We start from the raw sequence: 14,311 nt of genomic DNA, 5'->3' as shown, positions 1-14,311 counted from the left end.
CAACATCTTCTCACCCACCTCCAACTCGTATTCGCGTGAGGGTGCTTTCATGGCAAAGCTGAAAAAGCATGGGATCTGAAAGCGCCTTGCTGGTGGTAGAGCTCCCCGGATGAGAGGAAGACACAAATATGACCAGAAGCCAAAATACCCAGACCCCACTCTCATCAGTTTGCATAGATACCTTCCCCAGGTTAGGAGAGGATATCTTGCCATGTGCTTTTATGCAAGTTCATAGAGAGCCCTCCAGGCCAATGGGTTTAACAGGATTTCTTTATAAACTGTTCAAAGATAGTAAGGGGTCTGAGCACCCAGTCCCAATGTGTGTCGGAGGGTGGATGTGGGCGTGTGTTTCCCCACAGGCAATTCTCCCCCACCAGCTGGGTGTCCTACGATTCAATTCAATTCTGACACTGTCCACCTGGAGATAGTGCCAGATCCCACAGGTTAAGGGCTCAGTCCCGCAAGACGTCTCCCGCCCCGCCCGTGCCAGTCGCAAATCCAGTTATCTGTACTTCTGACCTACTGGCTATAGATTGGAGGTTCTAATAACCCCCACTTTGGGTTCAATCAATTTGCTCGCAGAACTCAGAGAAACATTTTACTTACTAGATCACCAGTTTATTATGAAAGGAACAGCCAGATGGAAGAGATGCCCAGGGCAAGGCATGGGAAAGGGCTCAGAGCTTCCTTGCCCTCTCCATCTCCCGCCATCTCCATGTGTTCACCAACCCCAAAGCTCTCCGAGCCCTGTCCTTTGGGTTTTTATGGAGGCTTCGTTACACAAGCATGATTGATTAAATTATTGGTCATTGGTGATTGAACTCAGTCTCCAGCCGTCAGGGAGTAGGACTGAAACTTTCAACCCTCTAATCATGAGGTTGGCTCCTCTGGTAGCCAGCCCCCCATCTTTAGGTGCTTTCCAAAAGTTGCCTCATTAACATAAAGTCAGTTGTGGTTGAAAGAGACTTGTTACGAATAACAAGACACCCATTTCACCTTTATGGCTCTGAAGTAATTTCAGAAACTGAGGACAAGCGACCAAATACTACAACAAAAGATGCTCTCATGCCTCTTGTAGCTCAGGAAATTCCAAGGGTTTGGGGAACTCTGTTCCAGTCTTCAGTGTCCCTCAATACCCATTATATGAAGATTCACATAAATTCCTGCTTGATTTTATTTTATTTATATATATATATATATATATATATATATTATTAGCTTTATTAGCAGTCATAAAGGAAAGATTGGAATCCCAGAAAAATGTCATTTTCCTCTGGCATAATTATAGCAAGGACTGACCAAGCCCTTCCCCCTGAACTGCCCAGAGGATGGTGGGTAGGGGCTTCAGACCCTCCCACACCTGCTTGATTTTAGATCCCAGAAAAAACTGCTTCCACAAAAGAATTAACTCTGAATTCTTTGTCTTATTGGACAATGGAAATTATGTAACTTTATTGTGTTTCTTTCTGCTTCATTGCCAGACATCTTAGAACCGAATTTCTCAGGTCTTAAAACATGTCCGCTTTGATGCCAGAAAATGCCTGCCTCTTCTGCCTCCTTCAGACGGACTCGGAGCTCTTTCATCCTTATATGTCAAGTCTTGTTCTGTGTTGTAAACAGTCAGCCAGCTCAGGAAGCACGCAGGGCACAGATTTTAATGTAAATATTTTTTTCAATCGGCATTTAAAGGGATGTGATCAATTTACAACCAAAATTCAGATACAAGACCAAAAATTATTAACACAGACAAAAAGATAAGCACTGAAGAGGAACAGCTGATGGATATTATTTTTAAAAAAGGAAAACCTATGCAAATTCATTTTGTTATAAATAATGCTGCAATGAATACCTATGTGCATAATTCTCTGATTAGTTCTCTAAAGTATATTTCTACAAGTGAAATTATTGCCCTTATGGTGTAACTATTTTCAAGGGCAAGTTAATTTTCTATGGGTATTAGGATATTTGGGGTCACAAGAGAGGCCGTACAGCACAGTGGCTGAGACTGTGGACCCCAGAGTTCAAATTCTGGTTCCACTGGGTTCCGCCTGGGTTCAGATTCTGGTTCCACTACTGAGTAGAATTAAAAGCAGGCTGTTTACACTCCAGTTCATTTTATGAGATAATGGTAAACACAATGGTCTACTCAGCAAAAAATAAAATAGAAAAGAAAGAGCAAGGACACATAAAAACTAGAAAGCAAAGAACAAAATGAAAGAAGCAAACTCATATAAAACTATTATGAAAATAAATGGAGATGAGTTAAACTTGCTTGAGTAAAAGACAGTGATTCTCAAATTGGGTCAAGTGTCAAATGAGAGATTGGCTGCTTCCTCAACTTCAGATAACTCTTTACTGTGAAATCTGGTCACCATGCCCAACTCACCCCTGTCACTCACTGCTCTTGTCATGTCGCGTAGGTAGTCACTAAATGCAGTGTACTCTTTTCAGCCCTTGTCTTTCTTTTTTTTTTTTTTAACTTTTTTTTTTTTTATTAGTTTCTGCTTTATAACAAAGTGAATCAGTCATACATATACATCTGTTCCCACATCCCTTCCCTCATGCATCTCCCTCCCTCCCACCCTCCCCATCCCACCCCTCCAGGCGGTCACAAAGCACCGAGCTGATCTCCCTGTGCTCTGCGGCTGCTTCCCACTATCGATCTACCTTACGTTTGGTAGTGTATATATGTCCATGCCTCTCTTTCGCTTTGTCACAGCTTACCCTTCCCCCTCCCCATATCCTCAAGTCCATTCTGAAGTAGGTCTGTGTCTTTATTCCCGTTTTACCCCTAGGTTCTTCATGACATTTTTTTTTTAATTCCATATATATGTGTTAGCATACGGTATTTGTCTTTCTCTTTCTGACTTACTTCACTCTGTATGACAGACTCTAGGTCTATCCACCTCATTACAAATAGCTCAGTTTCGTTTCTTTTTATGGCTGAGTAATATTCCATTGTATATATGTGCCACATCTTCTTTATCCATTCATCCGATGATGGACAAGCCCTTGTCTTTCTTAACTTCTTGGAAATATTTGATGCTGTTAGCCACTCCCTTCCTCTTGACACAAGCTTTTTCCTCAGCTTCTATAAGGCTGCATTTTTTCCCCTGGTTTTCCTTCTATCTTGTTGGCTTTTCCTTCTAAGTGTCTTTTTCCTTTGCCTATCCCTTCAGTGTTGGCGCTGTTCTTCAGGGTCTGCCCTAGGTGCTTTTCTTTCTCTCTCTACATATTCTTTCTGTAAGATCTCCACCACTCCCAAACCTTTGAGTACAACCCATATGCTGATGGATCCCAAATCTAGAATTCCAGTCCAGATCTCAGAAGGGATCCTGAGCTGCAAATCTGTATATCCAATTGCATTTTGGCTATTTCCATCTGGGGATTTTGTAAGAGCCTCAAACTCAACATTACCCAACCAAACTCATAATTTTTCTCATCTCTTTCTCCCGATACTTGTAAATGGCACCACCTGGTTGCTGAAGTCAAAAACCTGGGATCCAGCTTTGACTGCCCTCTCTCTTACCACCCCTATCAGATGAATCAGCCTCTCCTAAATATTTTCCAGGTCCATTTGCTTCTTTGAGTCCTCACCGCCAGCACCCTCTCTGGCTAACCACCCTTTCTTGCCTGGGCTATTGAACAGTTTCCTAAATGGCCTCCCTACCTTGAGTCATGCTACACTTTAATCCAATGTCCATTGTGCTCCAGGGTGCTTCCTCTAGAGCAAAAAAAACTGGCCACGGAACACCCATGCTTAACATCCTTCAGTGACAAGGCCCTTGGTGACCTGCCACTGAATTTCTTTCATCTTGAGTGTGTCCTGCTCTTCTCATATTCAGGCCTTTGCACATGTTGTTCTTTCTCCCTAAAATATTATTTGCAATTCTTTTCTTAGCTTAGCTCCTCTCATTTGTCACGTCTCAGATTAAATGTCACTTTCTCAGGAAAATCTAAAGTAGGTTAGGCTTCCCGGCCATGTGCTTCCTTATTACCATACAATTTCTCTACCATTTATCACAAAAGTGTTGAAATTTCTTACTTAATTGCCCTGTTTCCCTGTTGGGCTTCAAGGTCCATGAAGATGGGAACTGCGTCCATCTCTTTCACTACCATGCACCCCAGCATGTGCCCAGTAATAATCATTAGATGCTCAGTAAATAACTATTTATTGAGCAGATATACAAGAATGTGTATATCTTCACATTGCTCAGAATGGCAGAAAAACTTGGAAAACACCTAATTTTCTAACACAAGAGGGTAAGTTCAATGGAGTATGACTCTTCATATGTTGAATTACCCATGCAGTCCAGTTATTAGGAATATTATGGTAAAAAATATTTAATGACATATGGAAAGATGTTTCTCATATATTGTTAGGTGAAAACAACAGTATTATATGTATAGATGTAGAGTCTGATCATATTCTTGCCCTTGTGTTTATGATTTTTCCCTTAGAATTCTTTATCTCATGCATCTACCTTTCTATTTATTTTGTTCTTTTTCTTTTCAGCTTGTTTTCATCCTGTGACTATCTGCTCATGTTTTCTGAAAGACATCTCTTCTTCCGCCTTATTGAGGATGCCAAATAATTTCACAGTATTTTCTTTCTGTGTCCTGTAGCAGTCTGCATTTTCAGGGATTTGTCCCTTCCCCTTGTCCTTTCCCTTATTTAGTAGCATTTTTTCACGGACACCATTTTTCTTCTCCTTTTACTTACTTGGATTGAATGAAACAATGCCGTCAGCTTGGCCCAACACTGTCTGCTTGGGAGATAATAGCATCCTTTTCTTAGATCAACAGCTTGAGAGGAGGTTGGTGTGAATGGTTCCCAGTCAAATTCTGAGTTCTAGAGGACTCTAGTATAGCTTTGCTCACTGAAGTGACATCTCCTTCAACACCTACCGCCTGGCTCTTTGATTCTGTGACCCTATATGGTACATAACAACTTCAATTCCTTTTCCACTAAAAGGAACCAGGGCTTCTAGGGGAAATGGCTGATTCTAGATCTGGATGGGAAATATACAAGGTAAACCTGAACATCTTGCCACACCAGATAGTGAGGATTATACATCAAAAGGATTCAGGAACCTATGTGAAGGGGCTTCCATTGGCCAGTGATGGATAATTTGAGCATCAGTGAGGATAACTGCAGTGGATTGAAACACTCAAATAATTAAATCCATGCATTCACAATACCCTAGTTGGTCTCTGTGGGAGGATGCTAGACACCAACTCATTATTTTTAAAATTGATAAATAAGAAATTAAGCATTATAGTGCCTTTCCGTTTTTGGACTGTATCATGGAGAAACCAAATACAGATTGTGGGAAGTTTCTCTTTATAGAAGTATTACAGTTAGTTAGTGAAGAAGGATGGATAGAGTTAGAACCATTTTGCAATCCCCAATGTGATAATGGATCTAGGCTTTGACCATCAACAGCCACCAGCATCACAAAAAAGAGGAGCAACCAGACATTAAGGGACTCCTGGTGGAAGAAAGCAGCAGCACCTATAAGGTAGTCGTGCCAAAAAAAAATCTAACAAACCTGATTAAGCCTCTAGATTCAACTCCTTTTTATAGGAAATTCAGAGGATAGAGAAGCATGCTAAGCATTTCAGCACCACCAGCATGAGAATGCAATCATCAAAATCCAGATGGTGGGAAACTCTGCCTGCTCCCTTCCACAAAAAATTTGCCAGCTATTAAAAAATCATGATATTTATCAAACAATTGAAAACTTGAGCACTGATTGGATTTCTTTGTAATAAGAAATTACATTAACTTCTTGCGGGTGATAATGATATTGTATTAATGTGAAAAAAAGTATTTTTGTAGATGAAATGGTATGATGTTTGGAGTCTGTTTCAAAATGTATGGGGATAGTGAATGGAATAGAAAAGAAACAAGATTGGCCATGAGTTGGTAATTGCTGAACTGGGTGATGGGAACACAGAGCCTATTATATCATTAGACTATTTTCCTAATTTTGCACATCTGCTATTCTCTATAATAAAAAGTTTTTAAAATTGCAATTATCAAAAAAAAATTCAGTGAAGTAAACCCTTATACTTGACCCCCAGTAAACACTACCTCTGTCCTTATAGTATGTTAGAATCCTCCCAGCTCACTGGGACCTACAGTAGATCCCATTCCATCGCAGTTACATTCTTGTGTCAGCACCTATGGCTAAAATCAAGCCAAGTCAGAATTACCTTGAAAATCTTTTAAATTTCCCACAAAATAACAAATAAGGTATCGTCTAGATGCTTCATAGAGTGATTCTTATGCACATGGGCATTTGGAAAAAACTGAGAGAAACTAAAAGAAGATTCAATAACTTGGAATACTTTCTTCATTTGTTTTCCTGGACACCACTTTTTCTTGATTCTCTTCCTACCTTACTAGCCACTTGCACTTTTCCCGTCATCCCCCTCTCCACGTTAGAGTGTCCCAGGGTTCAGTTCTTGAATCTTTCTTTTCTATCTACCCTAGCTTCCTAGTGAATTTATCAACTCTTAGGGCTTTAATTAATGTCTATAAACTGATGACTCCAGATTTCCATCTCTAGCCCAGAATCAATCCCTGAACTCCAGACTCATTTATCCAGTTGTCCATCTGGGCGTCTAATAGGCATCTCAAATTAACATATTTGAAACAGAATTCTTTTTATTAATTATTTATTTTTATTTTATTATTGCTTTAATTGAAGTATAGTTGATTTACAATATTGGTTTCAGGTGTACAACGTAGTGATTCAATATTTTTATAGATTGTACTCCATTTAAAGTTATTATAAAATAATGGCTATATTTCCCTGTGCTGTGCAATATATCCTTGTAGCTTATTTATTTTATGCATCATAGTTTGTACCTCTTAATCCTCTAACCTTGTCTCACTGCTCTCCCCTTCCCTCTCCCCACTGCTATCCACTAGTTTGTTTTCTTTTTCTGTGAGTCTGTTTTATTATATTCATTTGTTTCTTTTATTTTTTAGAGTTCACATATTAGTGATAACATACAGTATTTGTCTTTGTCTGTCTGATTTAATTTGCTAAGCATAATACCCTCTAGGTCCATCCATGTTGCTGCAAATGGCATTATTTCATTCTTTTTTAAGGCTGAGTAGTATTCCATTGTGTGTATATATATATATATATATATATATATGTATATATATATATATATATATATATACCACATCTTCTTTGTCCATTTGTCTGTTGATGGACACTTAGGTTGCTTCCATGTCTTGGCAATTGTAAATAATGCTGCTATGAACATTGGGGTGCATGCATCTTTTCGAATTAGTATATTTGTTTTTTTCAGATGTATACCCAGGAGTGGAATTGCTGGATCATATGGTAGTTCTATTTTTAGTTTTTTGAGGAACCGCAGTACTCTTTTCCATAGTGGCTATACCAATTTATGTTCCTACCAACAGTGTATAAGTGTTCCCTTTTCTCCATGTCCTCACCAGTGTTAATTATTTGTGGTGTTTTTGATGATACCTATTCTGACCGAAGTGAGGTGATATGTCACTGTGGTTTTGTTTGTTTGTTTGTTTGTTTTTTGTGGTACGCGGGCCTCTCACTGTTGTGGCCTCTCCTGTTGCGGAGCACAGGCTCCGGACGCACAGGCTCAGCGGCCATGGCGCATGGGCCCAGCCGCTCTGCGGCATGTGGGATCTTCCCAGACTGGGGCACAAGCCCGTGTCCCCTGCATCGGCAGGCGGACTCTCAACCACTGCGCCACCAGGGAAGCCTCTCACTGTGGTTTTGATTTACATTTCTCTGATGATCAGTGATGTCGAGCATCTTTTCATGTACCTGTTGGCTGCCTATGTCATCTTTGGAAAAATGTCTATTCAGGTCTTCTGCCCATTTTTTAATCGGGTTGTTTGGATTTTTGATATTGAGTTGTATGAGCTGTTTATATATTTTAGATATTAACCCCTTATCAGTCATGTCATTTGCAAGTATTTTCTCCCATTCAGCAAGTTGTCTTTTCACTTTGTCAATGGTTTCCTTTGGTATGCAGAAGCTTTTAAGTTGAATTAAGTCCCATTTGTTTATTTTTGCTTTTGTTTCCTTTGCCTTAGGAGACAGATCCAAAAAAAATATTGCTATAATTTATGTCAAAGAGTGTTCTGCCTATGTTTTCTCCTAGGAATTTAATGGTTTCTGGTCTTTAAAATTCATTTTGACTTTATTTTTGTATATGGTGTGAGAAAATGTTATAATTTGCTTTTTACATGTAGCTGTCCAGTTTTCCCAGCACCACTTCTTGAAAAGAGTGTCTTTTCTGCATTGTGTATTCTTGCCTCCTTTGTTGTAGATTAATTGACCACTGGTGTGTGAGTTTGTATGTTTATTTATTTATTTATTTATTGGCCAGGCTGCATGGCTTGCGGGATCTTAGTTCCCCGACCAGGGATTGAACCCAGGCCCTTGGCAGTGAAAGCACAGAGTCCTAACCACTGGACTGCCAGGAAATACCCCCTGGGCTCTCTATTATGTTCCATTGATCTATGTGTCTGTTTTTGTGCCAGTATATACTGGTTTGATTACTGTAGCTTTGTAGTATAATCTGAAGTTAGGGAGCATGATACCTCTAGCTTTGCTCTTTTTTCTGAAGATTGCTTTGGCTGTTCAGGGTCTTTTGTGGGTCTGTATAAATTTTAGGATTCTTTGTTCTGGTCCTGTCAGAATTCTTGATTTCTGAACCTTCCCCATCTTACTCCTCCCACAGTGCTCCTCTTCCCTATCAATGGCACCAGTTGCTCAGGCCAAAAACTTTGAAGTTGTCCTTAATGCCTCTTTTTTTGCTCACGTCCAAAATTCATTCTTTTGTTAAATCCTATTTATTCTACCTTTAAAATAGAACCAGAATCCAGTCTCTTCTTACTACTTTTGCCTGGATGATTTCCATAGTTTTGTAACTGGTCTCCCAGCTTCCAACCTTGCCCCACAGACCATTTCTTTTTAAACCTAGCAACCAAGTGGTCTTACATCCAATCGTGTTACTCCTCTTGTCCAAATCTGCCCACTGTCTCCTACATCAGAGTAAAACCCAAAGTCTTAAAATGACTTACAAAGCCGTTCAAATTATTGTGCAGTGAGCTCCACTACTTTCCATGATTCAACCAGCCCTCTGACCTTCTGTCTTGCTATTCTCTGCCTCACGGACTTTGCTTCAGTCCCACTGACTTTACTGCTCTTCCTTGAATATGCCAAGCACACGGCCGCCCGAAGACTTTTACCTTCTATCAGTTCTCTGCTCAAATGTCACATTATAACCTCTAATCACACATGCATACACAGCCCTCATCACTCCCTCTCCCAGTTAGCCCACCTTATCTTTTCTATAACACCTGTCTTCTGATATACTATACATTTCTTATTTATTTGTTATTTGTTTTCTCTACTAGAACGTAAACTCCGTAAGAAATGGAAATGTGTCTTATTCATTGCTGTATTCCGACTACCTAAAATTGCTCTTGGCACATAGAGAGAGCCCCCAAATATTAGTTGAATGGATGAATCAGTGAAGGAAGGAACAAGAAGGATGTCTAGATGCAGATGGGTAGGCATGAAACGTTTAAGATACTCCTCAAATCAGCTGTGAGTGGGGAACGGGTGGGGAATTTGGAACATTCCTGCTTGTCTCCAGGTTTACTCCATTCTGTTTTATTATTAAAACTCCTCAGAAGCTACCAGGTTGTGATAAGCTCTGTGGAGAAGCCCATGTCTCAAGGAACCAAGGAATCCTCAGTCCAACCACCAGTGAAGAGCTGAATCCCATCAACAGCCATGTGAGTGAGGGAGGAAGTGAGTCTTGTTGAGCCTGAAGAGAGGCCCAGAGGTAGGGACCCAGCTAAGCCATGCTTGGACTCTGACCCACAGGAACTGTGAGAAACTAAAGTTTTAAGCCCCTAAGTTTTGGGGGTAATTTGTAACACAGCAATAGTTAACTAAGACAGAATTTGGTTTAGTGACTAGACCAGAAATTCCTTGAAAGCAGTGACTATTCAGTGCTTGTCAGATGAGTATTTTTTAAATCCCTGGATGACTTAGAGTTTTTAATCTTTTTCTGTGTCTGCATGTATTTTGGGGGTGGGGAGAGTTCCATCAGGCGGCTGCTAACCAGGTGCTACTTTAAATGTAATGTCTGCCTCTCAGTCCTAATCCCTGCATCTCATTTATGTGAACCTCCCAGTGTCGGTGATAATGTGGACAGAGTGAAGTTTACTAAACAAGTGATCACTTTCCACCCTGTATAAGATGCATTTTTCAAAGAGAGGGATAAGCACAGAGGGGATAATTATTATCAGTAACAATGCCCCCTTGATTAGAAATTGGAACGCTGCTCTTCTTAAAGCATTAAACTGCAGTTAACAATCACAGGTTATTGTTACAGATTGAGCTGCTTGAATATTTCCTTCTTCATTTAAGATGCACATCGTTAGAGGTGTGGTCCATAGGGAACAATCTTCCCAGTCTAAATAATACATCATAGAGGGGACTTTTCTAGAGCCACTGATGATGCTAGCTCCCAGGTCACCAGCATTTAATCCCTCATTTTGAATCTCAGCCAGAGAATGTGATAAATACAAGAGATCCAACACATGAACTATTGAGTGCAAGCACCTGATTTTTCCATGTGTGCATTTTGATACAGGCAGTGCTTATACTGAGACATAGTGAATTCTTTTCATCAGAAAGCTGACTGAGCCTCAAAGTAAAAATTCCTTATTGTACCAGTCAGAGGCTCAGGGAAAACTGTTAGGCTCTGCCAAGTCACGTGGTCGGTGGCCAGGCTCACGCAGAAACTCAAAAGCAATGGATGTGAACACTTCCCTTTATGCCCAGGCTACTTCTGGGGGTGGGAGGATGATGTGAGAGGCCAGGAGAAAGGTGGTTAGGTCAGAATCTCTTCATTCAATCCCACATTCCATATTCCAAGAAATGATTTATACTCTCTATGGGGTGTGTTCTAGGGCCCTGGGGATTGGGAGAATGCAGCTGCTTGGCTTTTTTCCCTCAAATTTGCATGCTTCTCCAGCAGATGATTGCTAACACTGGCAGGGCTGGACAAGCCTAGTTCTAATTTCTTGAGGCACAAAAAAAAAAAAATTGAAAAAACAAATTGAAAAAGATTTTCTAAACTGCTTCTGAGGAGGAGGAAAAGGGCTTGGTGATGCATCACCCAGCTGGGCAGGGCAGGGTGTTCTATGATTGGTAAAGCTGGAATTATGCAAGGGTGTGAGGGGTCGGGCTTGAGACCTGGGACACAAGGAGTGGATTTGAGAGGGGCCCTCCCTGGGGGTGGGGTCGGTTAGTTAGTACGGCTAATATCAGGGAATCCCGGAGCTGGGGGAGGCAGCTCTGTGGAGGGGTGCTTCCTGATGCTCAGGCTGAAGGGGGTGGAGGTTGGGGAACTCTTGGCAATGGGAGCGTTTGGGCTGGTCATTTAGAAGTAGGTCTAAGGCTTCATATAGGTTGAGCCGTCTTTCTCTGTTCCTCCCTAAGTTAATGTGTAAAGTTGTCCAGAAGGTCTTCCTCTGCTAGTATCTGAGGATTTCTGTGAAGCTCTAGGGAAACCAGAATCTGGAAATAAGTATTTTACTCATTTATTTATTTATATAAATTTATTGAAAAAAATTTTTTTTTTTTGGCTGCGTTGGGTCTTCGTTGCTGCATGCGGGCTTTCTCCAGTTGCCGCGAGCAGGGGCTACTCTTCGTTGCGGTGCACGGGCTTCTCACTGCGGTGGCTTCTCTTGCTGTGGGGCATGGGCTCTAGGCACGCAGGCTTCAGCAGCTGTGGCACGTGGGCTCAGTAGTTGTGGCTCATGGGCTCTAGAGCACAGGCTCAGTAGTTGTGGTGCACGGGCTTAGCTGCTTCACAGCATATGGGATCTTCCTGGACCAGGGCTTTAACCCGTGTCCCCTGCATTGGCAGGCGGATTCTTAACCAGGGAAGTCCCTTTACTCATTTATTTTTACATAATATTGATAGTCTCCGGCGTTCTCTCTGGGCCCTGGTTGACATTTGATTTATTATCCATTTATACAACTATTGAATACATTTCTTGAGCACCCCCTGCATGTCAGATGTTGTTCTAGGCTTTGAGGTCACAAGGGTGTAGAAGACCCATGGGATCTGTGCCTTCATAGAGTTTACTTTTGTGCGGGGATGACAGGGATCTAGCAGCATCCAAAAGGATGAGTCTGCTGGCTCATCAACTTCTGTGGGCAGTTTTATTCCAATAGTCAGCACAGATGTGATTTCCCCAGTGGGTAGCTATTCTTGACTATAAACAGCTGTGAATCAGCATGTCAAAAGCCTCCTTAAAGCAATGCTCTCTTGTCTGAGACTGTGGAAGCTTCAGAGAAAGATCTTTTTGTTCGGGCCTGGGGAGGCTGTGTGTTAGCAAGGGGCACCCAAGAGAAACTCTCAGAACACCTGTAGGTGAGTGTAGCTTGAGCACCCTCCCCTGCCCCGCCCCGGAAGTTTGTCATTAGAAACATAAAAACATCCCTCAACCTCCACTCCACTCTCACTCCACCATCATAGTTGGGTCTAGTGGACCTGAGGCACGAGGTCCTCTGAGAGTCAGGACAACAGATAAAAAGAATTCATCCACTGATTCCGGAATGGTGTTTTACGATATGATAACACCGTTAAGTTTCTAGAACGTGAGCAAACTGGCTTGTTCTGAAATGATGTCTGAGAGGAACATGGTTTAAAATGGCAATTCTCAAACCTTCAAGAACAGAACTTCTCACCCCTAGCTGCACATTAGAATGACCCAAAGAATTTTAAAAAATGACCGATGCCTGACCCAATCCCAGCCCAGTTGGGAACCACTGCTGTAGTCTGCTCCAGACGGGAGGTGGGCTGACCTACCAGAGGACAAAGGTAAGTTAAACAGGCTGCTGGCAGAGGGACTTCCAAGCTCACCACTAAATTGGTCAATAGGTGTACATTTCAAAAGCCAGTTTCCAAAGTTCAAGTCACCTTTCTTGTGGCTAGAAACCTTTAAAATTGTAAAAGCAAATTTTTATTTCCAAAGCAGCTTTGAAGTTTGAAATTTAAAGCTAGCAGGCTGTGCCGTCCTGTAGAAGGGAATATTTTAAGCTCCTGGAGAGCGTGTCAGAATTTCAAAAGCTCACAATAATAGGTGAAAGCTGACTGATGTCTAGTGTCAAACAGGCAGCAAGGTTTAACAGGATTATAGTAACCAAAAACCTCTGGACCCTCTCTCTGTGTTCTCCACAGAAATAGACAATTATGGAGTTGGAAGGCCAGCCCTCACCCAGCACACGAATCTTGTGTGGAACATCTCTGCTGGAAGGAACATTGCTGCTAGAACAATTTAGATAAAGAAACACTGTTTTCTAGAACAGTCTGCACCCCTTTAGTGCAGCTGAGTTAGTGTAAGAAAGACACATCTTTGGGTTGGGCTGAAAGCAGCAAAGGTATCTCATCAGTCTCTATGACAGCCATGTCCACCCCCCAAGACCTCTCTTCTCTAGCCCATGTCCTCAGTTTCTCTGACCATTCTGGGTGTAAGATGGCTTTCAGATCCCTCACCACTTGGTTGTTCTCTCAAGTTTGTCAATGTACTTTTTGTTTTGTTTTGTTTTGTTTTGTTTTTTTGCAGTACGCAGGCCTCTCACTGTTGTGGCCTCTCCCGTTGCGGAGCACAGGCTCCGGACGCGCAGTCTCAGAGGCCATGGCTCACGGGCCCAGCCGCTCCGCGGCATGTGGGATCCTCCCGGACCGGGGCACAAACCCGTGTCCCCTGCATCGGCAGGCAGACTCTCAACCACTGCGCCACCAGGGAAGCCCTGTCAATATACTTTTTAAATGATGACACCCAGGACTAAACACAGGGTATGAAATATCAGGTGCATCAAGTGGCAAGATTCAGACACAAGACCACCACAGTCTAGCTTCTCTGTAATTACAAGAGGAGGACGGGCCGAGACCGGGTCAGCATGGGGACTCTGGCATAGTCTGAGATAGACCTGGGAGAGGCACAAATCTTGGGTGACTATAACTGCGTGATCAGAGAAGGATGGACAGGATTTAGCACTGATTTGTAATCAAGGATTATACACAAATGCTACTTTGTAATTTTAGTACAATCACTCCTTTAATTTTCTTTAGTAAACATCTTGAAAATGTGTGGTCTGCTCTGTGTGATGTCTTTGTAGTATGGGAAAAGGGAGGTCACAGATGCAAAAGAAGGAAAAGCAAGGTAGGACAGTGCTCCCTGTGCCCTGGGCACGAAGAATCCTGT

The sequence above is a fragment of the Hyperoodon ampullatus genome, assembly GCF_949752795.1.
Source record: "Hyperoodon ampullatus genome assembly, chromosome: 5".
Classification (NCBI taxonomy): domain Eukaryota; kingdom Metazoa; phylum Chordata; class Mammalia; order Artiodactyla; family Ziphiidae; genus Hyperoodon; species Hyperoodon ampullatus.
This window is presented reverse-complemented; position numbering follows the sequence as displayed.